The 14681-nt window shown below is 42.7% G+C and overlaps 1 long non-coding RNA gene across 4 annotated transcripts in view; it reads left to right on the top strand.

The window, feature by feature from the left end:
- Positions 1-8876: 8876 nt before the first annotated feature.
- LOC110342407 overlaps positions 8877-14681 on the top strand; it is a 31691-nt gene continuing 25886 nt past the window's right edge. Inside the window, exons 1-3 of one of the 4 annotated variants that reach the window (XR_005880328.1) lie at positions 12025-12111; positions 12992-13197; positions 13562-13644. This is a non-coding gene — a long non-coding RNA (uncharacterized LOC110342407). Of the gene's footprint in view, positions 9207-12024; positions 12112-12991; positions 13198-13561; positions 13645-14681 lie in introns of those variants that run through there. The other 3 variants (XR_002384465.2, XR_005880327.1, XR_002384466.2) reach the window with 3 other exon arrangements.

Here is a 14681-nt window from a genome sequence, read left to right as displayed (position 1 = left end):
ATTCTAGTTTTCTGGGAATACTGACTCAGTAAATGTATCAATATGCTAGAGTAATCACATTGGCTATAACCTTTAAGCATTACTTTTAATGAAAGGTTACTGTTTTTAATCAAGAAATAACTATTTCAGAAGAAGAGACCTCATTCATAATCTTAAAATCTCCCTCCAAGTATAATTTACACATTTGAATTTATTACAACTCTACTCTCTAAGTTGTAACTTAATATTGATGTTTTAGAGAATATGAGTATTTAGTGGAAGTTAGAGTTTTAAATTTTAATTAAACGTTGGAATTTCCACTCCTTTAGCTGAAGGTCTTGAAAAATGTAGGGGAAAGAGTTTGGCTGGTTGGTTGGTTGTGTGGTTGTGTGGTTGGTTGTGTGGTTGTGTGGTCGGTTGGTTGTGTGGTTGGCTGTTCGGTTGGTTGTGTGGTTGTGTGGTCGGTTGGTTGTGTGGTTGTGTGGTTGGTTGGTTGTGTGGTTGGTTGTGTGGTTGTGTGGTCGGTTGGTTGTGTGGTTGTGTGGTTGGTTGGTTGTGTGGTTGGTTGTGTGGTTGTGTGGTCGGTTGGTTGTGTGGTTGTGTGATTGTGTGGTCGGTTGGTTGTGTGGTTGTGTGGTTGGTTGGTTGTGTGGTTGGTTGTGTGGTTGTGTGGTCGGTTGGTTGTGTGGTTGTGTGGTTGTGTGGTCGGTTGGTTGTGTGGTTGTGTGGTTGGTTGGTTGTGTGGTGGTTAGTTGGCTGGTTACTATGTTATCTCTATCATCCTTATAGTCTCATCTCAGATCATTATGTGCACTCCCAGAGCATCTTCATGTTGACAAGTTTATTGCCTGAAGACAGTCACATACAGTTTTTGATGTCACTGAGGTGAACTTTCATCTATTTAAAAACAGAGATTGGTTTGGAGAAGTTAGATATGATCTCCTAGGAATGGCAGGAGGGACACAGTGGGCATAACATAAGTAAGTGCTTGCTGCTCTCTGATTGTTGTGTGTCTCCTTGAATTTCCCAGCTTCCTTTGGTGTGGTATAATTGGCTGGGAGAAACAAGGAAGTGATGCACTTCTACGAAATGGGGTGAGAAAATAGTTTATATCATCAATAAAAATTTGTGATTGTCGTGCCAAAGGTTCCAATTACTCTAAACACTTAAAACAGTAGTCACCTGAAAATGAACTTTGTTCTTGCTATGCAGTGTGTGTGTGTGTTTGACAGAGAGAGAGAGAGAGAGAGAGAGAGACTAATAAAAGACAGTGCGCATACTTCCCATCATAGAATTGCATGTAAACAATAGTTCAACAGTCAAAATTCCTCCTAAAGGCATTTCTATCTTCTGCATGCGTCTTAAAGAGAATTCTAGGAGAACATGAAGTGGGGGATTATATATGGGAGGAGTTTGGGTACAAGTAAGAATGTGATAATAATATACTGTGTGAAATTCTCAAGTAATAAAATGTTAAGAAAGGGAGAATTCCGGGAAACTCAAAATGCATCAAATGTTATCAAACCCTCCTTCCAAATTCTTACATGTCTTATATCAGGGGCCAAGGTGGCACCCCTGCAATGCCTTTTCAATATCAGAGGTGGGTCCAGTTTAGATGGCCAGTTTTCCCATTTGTAACTTACTAAGACATTGATCCTCACTGAGTTGAATAATTTTCTAGAACAGTGATTCTCAACCTTCCTAATGCTGTGACACTTTAATATAGTTCCTCAGCTTGTGGTGACTTCTCCAAGCATAAATCTATTGCTACTTTAAACTGTAATTTTGCTACTATTATGAATCATAATGTAAATATCTGTGATTTCTGATGGCCCTAGGTGACCTCTGTGAAAGGGTCACCAAAGGGGCTGTGACCCAGAAGTTGAGAACCACTGTCCTAGAAGCATATCTGATGTGATTACTTACATTGTTCTATTATTAAATAAAACCCAGGAGTCAGACATTGGGGTAAAAACTGGAGTGATCAGAGAAGTAGTGGAAAAGTGACCAATGACTTCATCTCTCTCTCCTTCCTCAATCCAAAAGGGCCCATGGATCACTTGAATCCCCTCCCTACTGCTTCCTGTGTCTCTCTATATGTCCTGGGTCCTCCAAAACCTCTATGGCTATTTCTGGACAGCTGGTAGCTAGCTCCACCCTCTGAAGCAAGGTAAGCTTTATCATCAGCCTTGAGAGTGTCAGAGTGTAATCAAAATATCCCACAACACGTATCTATGTTACATTTTCCTCACAATGAGATCATGACACTGCGGCCTAGAAAACAGATTTAGCTAACAGCCGAAACACACACAGCTCTTCACAGACACTAAAATATATTAAAGATTAAACATGCTTGAAGTCCTTTATCCAGTTTCAGTTCATACAAGAAAAATACATAAGACTGGTGTGATGTAGCTTCATGCCATATATTCTTTTTTAAGAGAGAGCTTGTGGTTTCAACTTAGAAGATAAAATCTTCCGGGAGCGATAGCAAGAGTGAAGGCCACAAGGGTCAGGAGAGGAGGCTCCTCACTCTTCCTGCCACAAGTCCTGATTGCCACATCTGGGTCCCATGAGCAGGATCTTAGCTACACCCTCAGAGGCCATGCCAGCGCTCCGCTCACACCTTGCCTTTCTTGTTTCAGGGATAACAGTGCCCAGCCCTTATCCATCTTTGCGTGAGCCACGCTGATGGGAAATGAAGCTGCATTTTCTCATGTGGGGATCTAAGCAAATTCCACTCGCTCAGGCAGGGATCTGGCTTTCCTCATGGGCAAATACATCTCACGTGTGTGTGGGGGAGACAGGAATAACCCTTGAAGGCACTGGGGTATGTGAAATAATGGGGTACAAAAGGGCAGGAATGGTGTGATTTTATGTGGAGTCAGTACTTGAGTTTGTCAAACCCATGGAAACAGAATATAGAATGGAGATTATTACAGGCTTGTGGATGAAGAGACGGGGGACTTAATGTTTAACAGGTTCGGAGTTACAGCTTGGGAAGATAAGAAGTTCTTGAGTTGTATGCTTGTGAAGATTGCCAACAATGTAATGGTGTTTACTTAAGCCTATATACAAAAGATAATTAAGGTCAGACCTAACCAAATTTGAATTATCATGAGTATTATTGTCCCGCAGTCCTCAAATTTACTGACAGGCTTGCAGGTAGGTAGTATTTCATGTCTGGTGAGTGTGGGTATCTGTTATGGAGGGACCCTCACATCCTCCTATTAGAGAGGGAGGAAACCAAAAAAAATTTCAATGCCTTTAATCCCAGCACTCAGGAGGCAAAGGCAGGCAGATCACAGTGAGTTTGAGGCCAGCCTGATCTACAGAGAACGTTCCAGGATAGGCTCTAAAGCCACAGAGAAACCCTGTCTTGAACAAACAAAAACAAAAAAGCAAGCAAACAAACGAAAAAAAACCTTCAACACAGGTGGATGTTGGGGAAGTCCTGTGTATATGTCAATAAAGCACTGCTGGCCAATAAGAAAGCAAGATAGGTGGGACTAGGAGCCGAGGAGTACTCTGGGAAGGAGAAACACAGAGAGTCAAGATGTAACCGCCATAGGGATAAGAAGCCCGGAAACGTCTCCGGTAAGAGAAATACTTAGATTAACAATTATGGGGTAAATACTTAAGTCAGAGCTAGCCAGTAAGAAACAAGTAAGGCCAACAGCTTCATAATTAATATAGCCTCCTGTGTGTTCATTTGGGACTGATGCGGCTCTGGAACCAGGCTGGCGGAAAGACTTCTCTTTACAGATGGATCATTTTATTTTGCTTATTCCAAATCTAAAAAATTTAGGAGACTGAGATGAGAGTAATCTCATTGATAGGGTATTAGTCATTATATAATAGACACAATGAAAATACTTCATCAAAATTCATTTTTGCTTTATTAATAATATTTTTGTGATGCTTTTTTTAATTTAAAGGACAATGGCCTTGGCTTTAGAATCTGATCACTGCCTGTTGTATTGCATGCATGCAAAGCATGGCGGCATTGTGCCTCAAGTATAGTTTCCTGCCTAGTGTTACAAGTGATCTTCATGTGACTGTCCTTATCTTGGGGTTGATGTCTGCACGTTTATCTTGGAGCAATTTTTCAAGAGACTCAGTGAATCGTAGATTGCAGTGTCAAAGAGTTACAAATCAGGAGTCAGGCAGTAAAACTCAATGTTATCTTCTCCTGATAAATTTATTGGTTCTAGGAAGCAGAAGCCTGACAGAATAAAACATAACTGGAACTAGTTTCTTTAGCTCATTGACAATCATGTCCTCCTTGGTCCTTTGACTCCTTAACTGAAATGTTCCTCATCTTCTGCTCACCTAGTAGGGTCTCCCATCCTTGAAGGCCTGGCAGAAATTCTGTCAGCTTCCTATGTGTCTCATTAGCCCAGACTGTCTGTGGTGTTTTTTCTGAATTACTCACTCATAATTAGCACAGGACTTACATGTTTGCTTGTATGTATGCCCCATAAGGGACAACCCCTGACTCCTGGTTGTCATAAACCTTTCACACATTTTAAGTTGTTCTGTGGCAAGGGCATGCTACTTCCCTTTTAACATTTGTTTATAAAAGACTATCTTCCATTTCTCTCTCTCTCTCTCTCTCTCTCTCTCTCACACACACACACACACACACACACACACTCTGTCTCTGTCTCTCTCCACCTCCCCTTTCTTCCCTCTCTCTTTTCCCTCTCTTCTCCTACCTTCCTTTCTCATTATTACCCTTGAAGGAAGTGAGCAGTCATGCCATAGTGCCATGAATGACTTAGCTTGTCTATGGATAGAGCTAAGTGGTTAGGAAGAACTGTCCCCCAAATAGCCAGGGAATGACTGAGGTCTGACAGTGGCTGTGCGATTGAGATTGGAAGCAGCTTTCCCTGTAGTTGAGCCTTTAATGAGACCACAGCCCCAGCAAGCAGCATCACTGAAGTTTCTCAGATATCTTGAGGTAATTCCTAGCCAGATAACCTGCTTTCAGATTCTTAGCCTGCAGGGTAGGGAAAACAATAAAAGTTGGTTATGTTTAACATCACAGTTTGAATAATTTGTTATGTAACCTCAGACGTCTGATATGGCACCTCATATCTCCAGCTAGACCGCAATACCTGAAGAAAAACCTAGTTCTCCCACTTGGAATCTAGTGTCCATGGTAGGTTCATGAGCCTATCAGGAGGTGAGGTATTCCTCACTCAAACCACCAGAACAAATTTAAAGAGAAATCATTTAGGTCAGTGGGACCTGAGGCGTAACTCAACTCCTAACCTTTTTCTAAAGAGCAATTGAAGATTTTTGTTGGTTTAAGTAGACTTGTGAGGACAAAGCCCTTGTACTGGTGAAGATGAAGAAGACTGGAGTAGACGGGAGGAGGAGGAGACGTGCAATGGAGAGAAAGAGAGAGCCAGAGAGAATGTGGGTACACCTGCAGCACCACAGTGGGGCTTGACCCCCATGTCACCTCAGAAGTCCAGTCTCTGGTTTAGACATGATGGGCAGGGTTGGCTTCAAGAAGAGTATTAAAGGTCACAGGAGGTCAAGGAGGGTTTATCCAGTTCCTACGGGTACTGGTTTATGTTTTTCATCTGAAAAACTTTTAGATTCCAAATTTCCTTCAACTCTAAAATTACCAAAGAGTATCAAAACACTGCTTCTGAGTTGTCTTTATGTTCTGATGGCTGTGAAGGAACTTAGTGATTACCAACGGAAATGAAGCCGTGTTCTGCTAGAGTACGGAGGCCTCTATCGTAAGAACCATCAGGGCAAGTAGATAACCTTGCGGATGAAGACAGAGAGTGATATGTTAAGGACAGTCTCATCTCCATGGGGGGAAAGTTCCAGGACCCACCACAGATCCAAATCTTTAGATGCTAAAGTCTTTCACACGGTAGTGTGTTGTTGGCATTATACCGGGCACACCGTCGTCTCTAGCTTACTTCTAATACCCAACACAATGTAAGGAGCTGACATGCTGTGTCTCTTAAGTGGTAAAAGGGGGAAATGCATATGTTCACAAAAGCCACAGAATCTAAGGGTGTAGAACCCATGGTCACGGATGGCTCCCTGTACATTGTTGGAAAATAATTTTAGCCATCCTCTCAGAAACTTTCTCATGTAAAAAGTTTATTACTGAAGAAACAGTTCTTAACATAGTGTATTTTCATACTTCTTTGCTTTGCTTTCTTTTGAGAAAAATAACTGACAGCTTGATAGATGGGGAATTTATAAATGGTCAGAGTAAGGCTATACAAGAAAACACATGGCTGTTTAAAATCTGGCTTCCCTCAGTCTTCTGGGAACTCTAGTGTAAGAATCCCTTGAAATGATTTCTAGTGGATCAAAATCATTGGCTTATTCATGCTTAGTGATCTAGACAGGGTGTTATTCATACTTAGTGATCTAGACAGGGTGAATGCTACATAGATTCAGATGGTCTCTTTATTCATAATCAAATTCACCTTGTCTACTTAGCTATATTGAATTGATGATCCTTTATAATTCTGAGATTCTCTTATTCCAAAGTAGGTTTCATTCTCCTGCATTTATAGTAAAATCAGCCAATGGTTTCTCTGCTAAATGTTCATCTAAGAACATGAGACTATGCTGGGTAGTTATGTCTTTCCACACAAACTGGACTCACCTGGGAAGAAGGAACCCAAGCTGAGGAATTGCCTCCATCTAATTAACCTGTGAGCATTTCCGTGGGGCACCTTCCTGACTAGTAATTGACGTGGGAGGACTCAACGTGCTGTGGGTACTGCCCCTGGACAAGCGATCCTGGGCTGTATGAGAAAGCAGGCTGAGTAAGTCATGGGGGGGGGCAGCAGGCTGAGTAAGTCATGGGAGGGGGGAGCAGCAGGCAATGCTCTTCCCCTGACTCGGTCTCTGCTCCAGTTCTTGGCTCCAAGTCCCTGCATTGCATTCCAGGGACTCTGGGGAATAGCTGAGAGTGGATCTGCGAAGCCAGCACATTGAGAGGTTACCCTTTACGCCCTCTGCGGTTAGTGTGCAGTAGAATCAAGAGCCTGTAAAAGGCATGCAGATGCGTGCCATCATTCTCAGAGTTAATAGAGCACAGGCTTATATATCAAGCATTGTAAAGCTTTGCTTTAAAGTGTGATTATTATTCTCAATACACAATATGGAGCTCTTTGGGATCTTAAGTAACTGCCAAAAATATATAAAGGCATCCTCGGGTCATTTGAGGGTCATTAACTCAGGAAGATAGGACCCCGTTAACCTGAGAATTTACCTTGCTTCTGTCTAGGGGTGTTTGAAGCTAGAAACTGCCTAGAATACTGCATTGCTTACCCAAACCCTTGCCATCTGTGATGGCAAGTTTTTATGTCAACTTGACACAAGCTAAGGTTGTTTGGGAAGAGGGAACCTCAGTTGAGAAAATAATCCTACCAGATTGGCTGGTGGTGCATTCTCTTGATGATGATTAATGTGGGAGGTCCCAGACCCCTGTGGGTTGTGCAACCTCTAGGCAGGTGGTTCTGGGTGCTATAGGAAAATAGGCTGAGCAAGTGATGAAGGAGCATGTCAGTAAGCAGGGTTCCCCCATGGCCTCTGTTTTGGTTCCTGCCTGAGTTCTTGCCCCGACTTGTCTCAGTGATGGGCCACACGCCCTAAGGAGAGATAAACTTAGCCCTCTAAGTTGCTTTCGGTCGTGACACTTCATGGCAACAATGGAAGACACCGTCAAGACACCCAATCAAGACACCACCCTTTCCCCAGCTTTCAGCTCAACTGTCCAGGTGGACCGTGTGGTTTCTATTTTACACATTTAGTGCAGAATGCATCGTTTTCAAGCTCCAGTCTCTTTAGATTTTAGGCTGTTTCCATAAAGGACCACCACTCTGATGACTGTGCCAAACTCATAAATAGTGAAGGATTGAGAAGATAAGCAAAGACAGACTTTGTGAAAATTGTTCCAAATTAAATGTGCTGTTTGTTCTTCCCTTTCCCAAATTGTCATAATTATAAAAGTCTGGGAGAATTATTCCCACACATGAGCTGACATCTGGAAAACAAAGCCCTGTTGCTATTCATTTGAAGTGCCTATGAAAAGCTGTTAAAAATGAATAATTCGAAGAGCCTGGATGTGTATTAATTCTGCATGTGGCAATCATGCAGATCAGAAGGAGCCAAGAGGTCAGGGGTCAATCCTGAGAAGACATAACAGACGTCTGAGTTTGAACAATTGTGAATTTCAATAAATGCTAAAGGTAATTTCTATATTCTTTGACCTCAGAAGCTTGCGTTCGTTAGATACGTTGTTCCAGTTAATTTACTAAATTAGAAAGAGTAGAAAAAAACAAGGGAGGAGGGTGGATGAGTAGGTAGCTCAAAAATCCTAGAGCAATGAAGCCACTCCATGTTATTTTTAAGGGATGGGCACCTGCCACTGTATATTTGTCCAAACCCACAGAATGGACACAAGTAAAATGAGCTAGAATGTCAAACCTGGGCTTCGATGATGGTGCATCAGCTGTGACAAATGTACTACCTTAAGGAAAGACATAGTATAAGGGACTAAATGGAGGGAGCAGGCTCCTTGCATAGAAGCTACTTTTTAGTTTTGACATTTTTGAACAGACTGAAAGTTCTCAAAATCAGGAAGGTCTTTCTTTATCCTAGGTTTTGGTTAGATAAAACCTGAAAGGTAAAGGTGTCTTGTGTCCAGCATCAAGAGGGTAGTTAGCAGAAGTGATTTGTGCAGTTGCTAAGAGTGATCTTAAATGTGTGTCATAGTTACCATCAATCATTAACTTGACACACCTGGGACGAGGAAACCCCAGCTGAGAAAATGTCTCCATTAGATTGTCTTGTGGAAACGTCTGTGGTTCATTTTCTTGATTGGTGATTGATGTGGGAGGGCCCAGCCCACGGTGGGTGGAGCCACCCTTAGGTAGAGGTAGCTCAATAAACCTGTAAGCAGAGCTGCTCTTCAGCTCCTACCTTGATCCTGCTGTGGCTTTCCTCAACCTGTAGTGAAATGCCTCAGCCTCCCAAGTGCTGGGATTAAAGGCGTGCACCACCAACACCCGGCCACAAACTGGTTTTGGTCAGTGTTTTTATCACAGCAACAAAAAGCAAATGGAAAGACTGTGCGTACTACGAGAACTGACGAGGACACGAGGTGCTACATGTGTTGACTAGCGTGATTCAGTCATCACACTACGAACTGGTCAAAACACTGCATGCCTAAACTTGTAAGTACATGCATGTTTAATCTGTCAATTATATGTTAATCAGGTTGGGGCCTCTTTCCTCTGGCCATCTCTCTACTCTTGCTGTAAGTAGCAAGCCGGATTAGAACTGTGCTTTCTATACTGCTTTGCCAGGCCATGCGTGGTCCCTTTTCGGCTTTCCACATTCATCCAGGAAACAGCCACAAAGGTTTTTTTTGTCACCTGATAACAAGTTGTCTTCTTGCTTCTATCTCCACATCTCTCTTAGTCCCCCTCCCCAAATTCACAACCTCTGTGGTGGGGCCTGGGTTCTCTGGAGAGTTTGCTCACATATTTTAGGTTTCACCAATGCTCTACCCCAATCTTCCCAGTTTCTGCCCACCGTCTTTTCCCAAAGTCACTTAGTACTTTTAGTTATCTGTTACTCTAGCCACCCATTTCCGACTCCCAAAGCATCAAAATATATATGCATCACTATGCAGAAGTGACTCCCCAGCACTCAGTAGCTGAAGTTAGGGAGCACTTATCTGTCACCTTTTTTTGTGGGTCACCAATGGGATCAGCTAGGCTGAGCAATTCAGGCTTGAAATCGCTCAGGCTAAAACAGAAACTTGGGATGAAGTCAACCGAGGGCTTGGCTAGTGGCTTCCAAGATGGCGTGCTTACAAGGTTACTGGCAGGAAGCCTCAGTTTGTCACTGGCTTCTGGCAGGATCTCTCAGTTCCTCACCATGGATCTTATCCACAATGCTGTTTGAGGTTTGTGGCAGCTGACTTCTCACCAAGCAAATGATCCAAAACAGAAGGAGAAAACTGTAGCTTCAGTGTATTTTCTGACCTCGTCTGGGGAGTCCTACATTGACACATGCACAGACTCCTATTGGACCGCTCTAGTCAGCGAGAGAGGAGACTGCACCAGGGCATGGAGTTGAGGAGGGGGAAACCACAGGTGGCTGTCTTTGGAGGTTTACTACTGCCAAACTCACCTTCATTGCAGGAGTCTTGCTACCAGGACTTTCCTGATTGGCCAGAATCCTCAGTGTGTCCTTGGTGCCAGTGTCCAGGCTGAGAATTCTTGACGTTGACATCATTGTTACTGTATCTCAGATACATAAAGGACAACACATTGCCTGGAGGTGACAAAGCATTACAAAAATAGCATTCCTTGTCATTCTTATTTTATAGAAGACTTTCCTGCAACAGATATAGGAAATACAACTTGCTCTCACCAGGCCTGTTGTCATGACAGCTAAAAATAACCCAAACTCTTGGTTGCAAAGTCTTTGGCTAAGTCCTTGGAGGACTGGGCATATAGTCTACAGGCATGATAGACAATGTTCTGTCTCAGTTAAATGGCCATCTTCTTAGCCTTGCATCAATTCCCTGTCTTCCTACCCCCTCTTCATGATAGCAAATATAGTTATTATCCTTCCCCTCTTGAGTTGTGCCTCCTCGGATCTTAACACAATGAATATTAGGGGCCCTGTGCTAACTCCAGTTTTGTTCAAACATGCCAGAATCATTTTTGTGCTTAATCTGGGACATTTCCTCTTATCAAAGTTATAAACCACCACACAAGTGGGGCCTTAGGTCAACACTAAATTTAGGATGGGAAACTCTTATATTAATGAACAAGTCATGCATGTTCTCAACCAAGAAGGGTATCATATTTTTCCCATCTATAACTCCCCTCTGAAGGATCACAATCGACCCTAAAATGTGCACAAGACCACTGTTGAGTGCCATTTTAAATCATGTTTCTTTGAAGCAAAAGGCTTCAATAGCATCAATATTTGGCATCTATTGTTTTCTTCCTGGCCTCATGAAAGCTAAATGCAACACAGTAGACTCTTGTGTTTGATATGTGAATAAAAGTTAGGATGATTGTTGGAAATGTGTGGAATTATTTAGATCACTTGATGTCTGGCATAAAACATAATTGCTCAATGACAGTGCTATGTTGCAAGGCAGGTAAGGTGAGTGGTTTTCAATCGTCTGGTCACATCCCCTTCACCCCTGAGCCTGCTGTGATTCTAGCTCGAGAATGGATGCAGATTCCCACACTCGGGTACCATAGAGTCCCTAAACTGAAGGCAGACCACAGAAAATAGGCACCCAATCACAGTTGAGTCATAGCATCAAATAGACTATAGGTTTTGAATACATGTCTTATCGTTATTTTTTAAATGCTCAAATGTTAAATTATATCTCAGACACGAAGTGGAGAGGTTAGAATGAGGTAATATGAGCACCACATGTAATTGTTAGGAAAAAAATTGACTTTGAGGGAGACCGTGACTTAAGAGTTGGTCCCCTTGTTTTGAGTTGTCTTTGAAACAGTAAAGTCAGGGATCATCAGATTCGGTCTTTCTGAGAAACATCAAGTATGTGAACTAGGATGGGATCACAAAAAGAGCCACAGATCTTGGGGAAGCATGTGGGTAGTCAATGTTTGGCAACGAGTGAGGAAATCCAGGGAGGAAACACAGGCCTCAGAGGGAGGCAACCTTAGACTTATCAAGAAGCTGGAAGAGACAGGAAAGAAAATCTGCAGAAAAGCTAACATATGGGTGACCCCTGAGTCAGGCAGAGATAGTGACAGGTGGTCGCTCTCTTCAGTTTCCTGTCATCCACCAATATACCCATCTACCCATCCTTAGCAAATGTACTTTTGGGGACAGCTACTCCATGCCGGAGATTATACACATTTTGCAGAACTCAGTTGGCTGTTTTAGGATTCAGATTTTTAGCTCTGCTCTAAATTCTATCAAGTCTAGTTCAAAGCATTTCCCATTCATAGAACCAACACTCTAAATTCTAAATACAACACCCCATGGCGATCTCTGAACAGGCAAGTGTGTATGTATACTTTGAACCTGCTCACCGCAGTCGAGAGACCTTCAGATCTGCCCCCTTTAAAGCCTTGGGTAAGGCCACATGTTTTGTTTCTCAACATCACAATGATACATAAAGCCAAACAAACAAAGACTAGGCATCCAAGAACGTCACTAGGGGCTACAGTAGACTAGCTACATCAGGGGAAGCAATGCTGGTCTTTGCTCATGAGGGGTCAGAGCTGACTCTTCGGCTGGTGCCTCTGAGGTGATTTTCTCTGTGGGTGCCGCTGCAGGTTCTGCCCAAGGCAGAGGGATCCCTGTGCTCCTTTTCACTTTCTCCCCTCAGACTCGCTAGCATTGGTGGTCTGCTTGCATGCGCTTCTCTGCCTTGGCGATGTGTTTCTCTTCTGTGGGCCAGTCTTGGCAGGAGGTGGCTTTGTTAGGGGTCACAGACAAAGAAAGGCATCAGGGAGGTAGAGCCAAGCTCATCATTTTGCATCACTGATGCTGCTTAGATACTTTCCAAAGTGAAAGGGACCAGAGAACGATGCAAGCCACCCAGGCCTTGTTCTCAGGCGTCTGTGGTGCAGCCTGGTGAAGATGCCTCTCAGGTAGCAGCAGCAGCCCTCAGCCCTCACACCTGCAATGGGGCTGGATTGCGAGCCCAGCCCTCCCACAGTTGTCATAAAAACACAGTATGGACAGGAGCAGACGCGATTTCAAAGCGGCCACAGCCATCTTTTTTTTTTTTTTGAGGGGGGGGGGTTGTGCTACAGTGTTGAAGTTTATAGAAAAAGTTTCCTGCCTGGAGTCTTAAGTTTTGTTTGAAAAAAATTTCCATTAATTGACATGTTAAACATTCACAAGCCTCAAAGGGCTGTCTGGGATGGGAAAAGCACAGCTTGTAACTATTCTGCAATTCTGATTATCTAACCACCCACGCCTGCTAACTATATTCTTATTTGATCAGATTATGAATTTTCAGAAAGGTGCTTGATTTGAACTTAAACAGCCGAAACCAGTTTGTTTCTTCTTTGGATAGTTTCCCTTCGTCCTTTTCGTTTTTAATTACCTGTCGAACATCGTGTAGGTCAGTGCAGTAAATAAAAAATGTATCAGACTGTCTTTACACAAGAGAAGTGCTTCTCCAAACCATCGAGGATCCAACAGCTGAGGGTCAGTGCTGTGCATTTAATTATATGTTATGTTCAGTTAAATAAACTGTGACAGTTTCTATGAAAATTTCACATTAATTATTTGCTAAAGTCAGGGTGAGACTTGATCCACCTGAAGGTTTGAGTCAAATGTCTGTCCAGCACGATTATGTTTAAGAGGAGTGTGTGGGGTGCGGGGCTTACCATTTTTGTGTACTAAAGCATGAAGAACTTGACAATTGTTTCATTTTGTTCTTTTTCCCAGATAGAAATGTACCTTGGGCGAAGATAATTTGTTTTTAGTTTGTTTTTTTTTTTTGCATTGGTTTTCTATGATTAAGTGCTATTCTCCAGATGTTTCAACTAATTATCATTGTCTTCCCAAGGGCTAATGGAACAAGGAAGCTGATCAGAATCAGGCTAATTTCACTGCACGGCTTATTAGGCATCCACACACATGTGTTCCCGTGTAAGTACTGTAGCAGGCAAGTTAAATAGTGATCGTCCTTGGCTTCCCCACAATCACTCCCCAGAATCTGCAGCTGCTCATGTGAGCACAAGCAGGAAATTGGTGTCTAGCACCCATCACCATGTACTCAGGGAGGAGAAAAAAAGGGAATGCTAAGGATGTGGATTAGTCCCTTTGAGTGAGCTCAGCTCTGTAAAAAGCCAAATACTGAACTTCTGGAAAGCTGTCTTGGGAACCTGGTTTGGAGAACTGGCATTTTTCCATGTCTGTTGCAGTCAAGACCATCTACACTGCAAGCATATGGTTTTCCGCTTACTCTCTGAGACCTTAATTAAGAATGACCCCCATCCTCTTTGTATGTGGTCTTTTCTATGAAATGAGGGAAGATGGAAAACTATGGTTGGGAACCATAACTGACATTACCTTCTTAATTGTGCTTGGCTTGTGGTGAGCCATCTAAAATGCGCCCTGAGCATGCAAACATAGAACATGAAAGAATGGACGAATGGAAGCTATGTATGCTGTGTAAACCATTCACTGAGGAATCTATGTCAGTAAATTTGTTTATCTTCTTAACCCTCGCAACCCCCCGCCGCTTCAAATACAAAAAATATTAAAAATAAGTAAAATAAAAATAATAAACAATTAAAAAGTCAGCTGCTGGATCAGTTGGGCTTTCATGGAGAGATGCAAATTTTAAGAAGGACTTATCATTTTATGTATATATATTCATTTTATATTTGTATGTGCATCGTATGTATGCAGTGCCCACCGAGGCCAGTAGGGGGCATTTGATCCCTCTGAAAGTTATAGACCACTGTGTGGAAACCAAACAGGTTCACTGCAAGAGCAGTCCACGATTTAAGCGCTATGCCATTGCTCTAGACCTGGAGATAGGGAGCTACTTGACGTGGCCTGGGGCCTAGACACAACTAGATTTTTAAAGTTCAGTTCTGATGACGTACAACACTGTAAAGAGATGTTCAGCATACACCTCCAGGGCAGAGGGGGTTGGGACTGATGAACATGCTTTCTGT

The sequence above is a fragment of the Mesocricetus auratus genome, unplaced genomic scaffold, assembly GCF_017639785.1.
Source record: "Mesocricetus auratus isolate SY011 unplaced genomic scaffold, BCM_Maur_2.0 Super-Scaffold_100011, whole genome shotgun sequence".
Classification (NCBI taxonomy): Eukaryota; Metazoa; Chordata; class Mammalia; order Rodentia; family Cricetidae; genus Mesocricetus; species Mesocricetus auratus.
The sequence above is the reverse complement of the archived record's forward strand: the minus strand, read 5'-3'. Positions and strand labels throughout refer to the sequence as shown.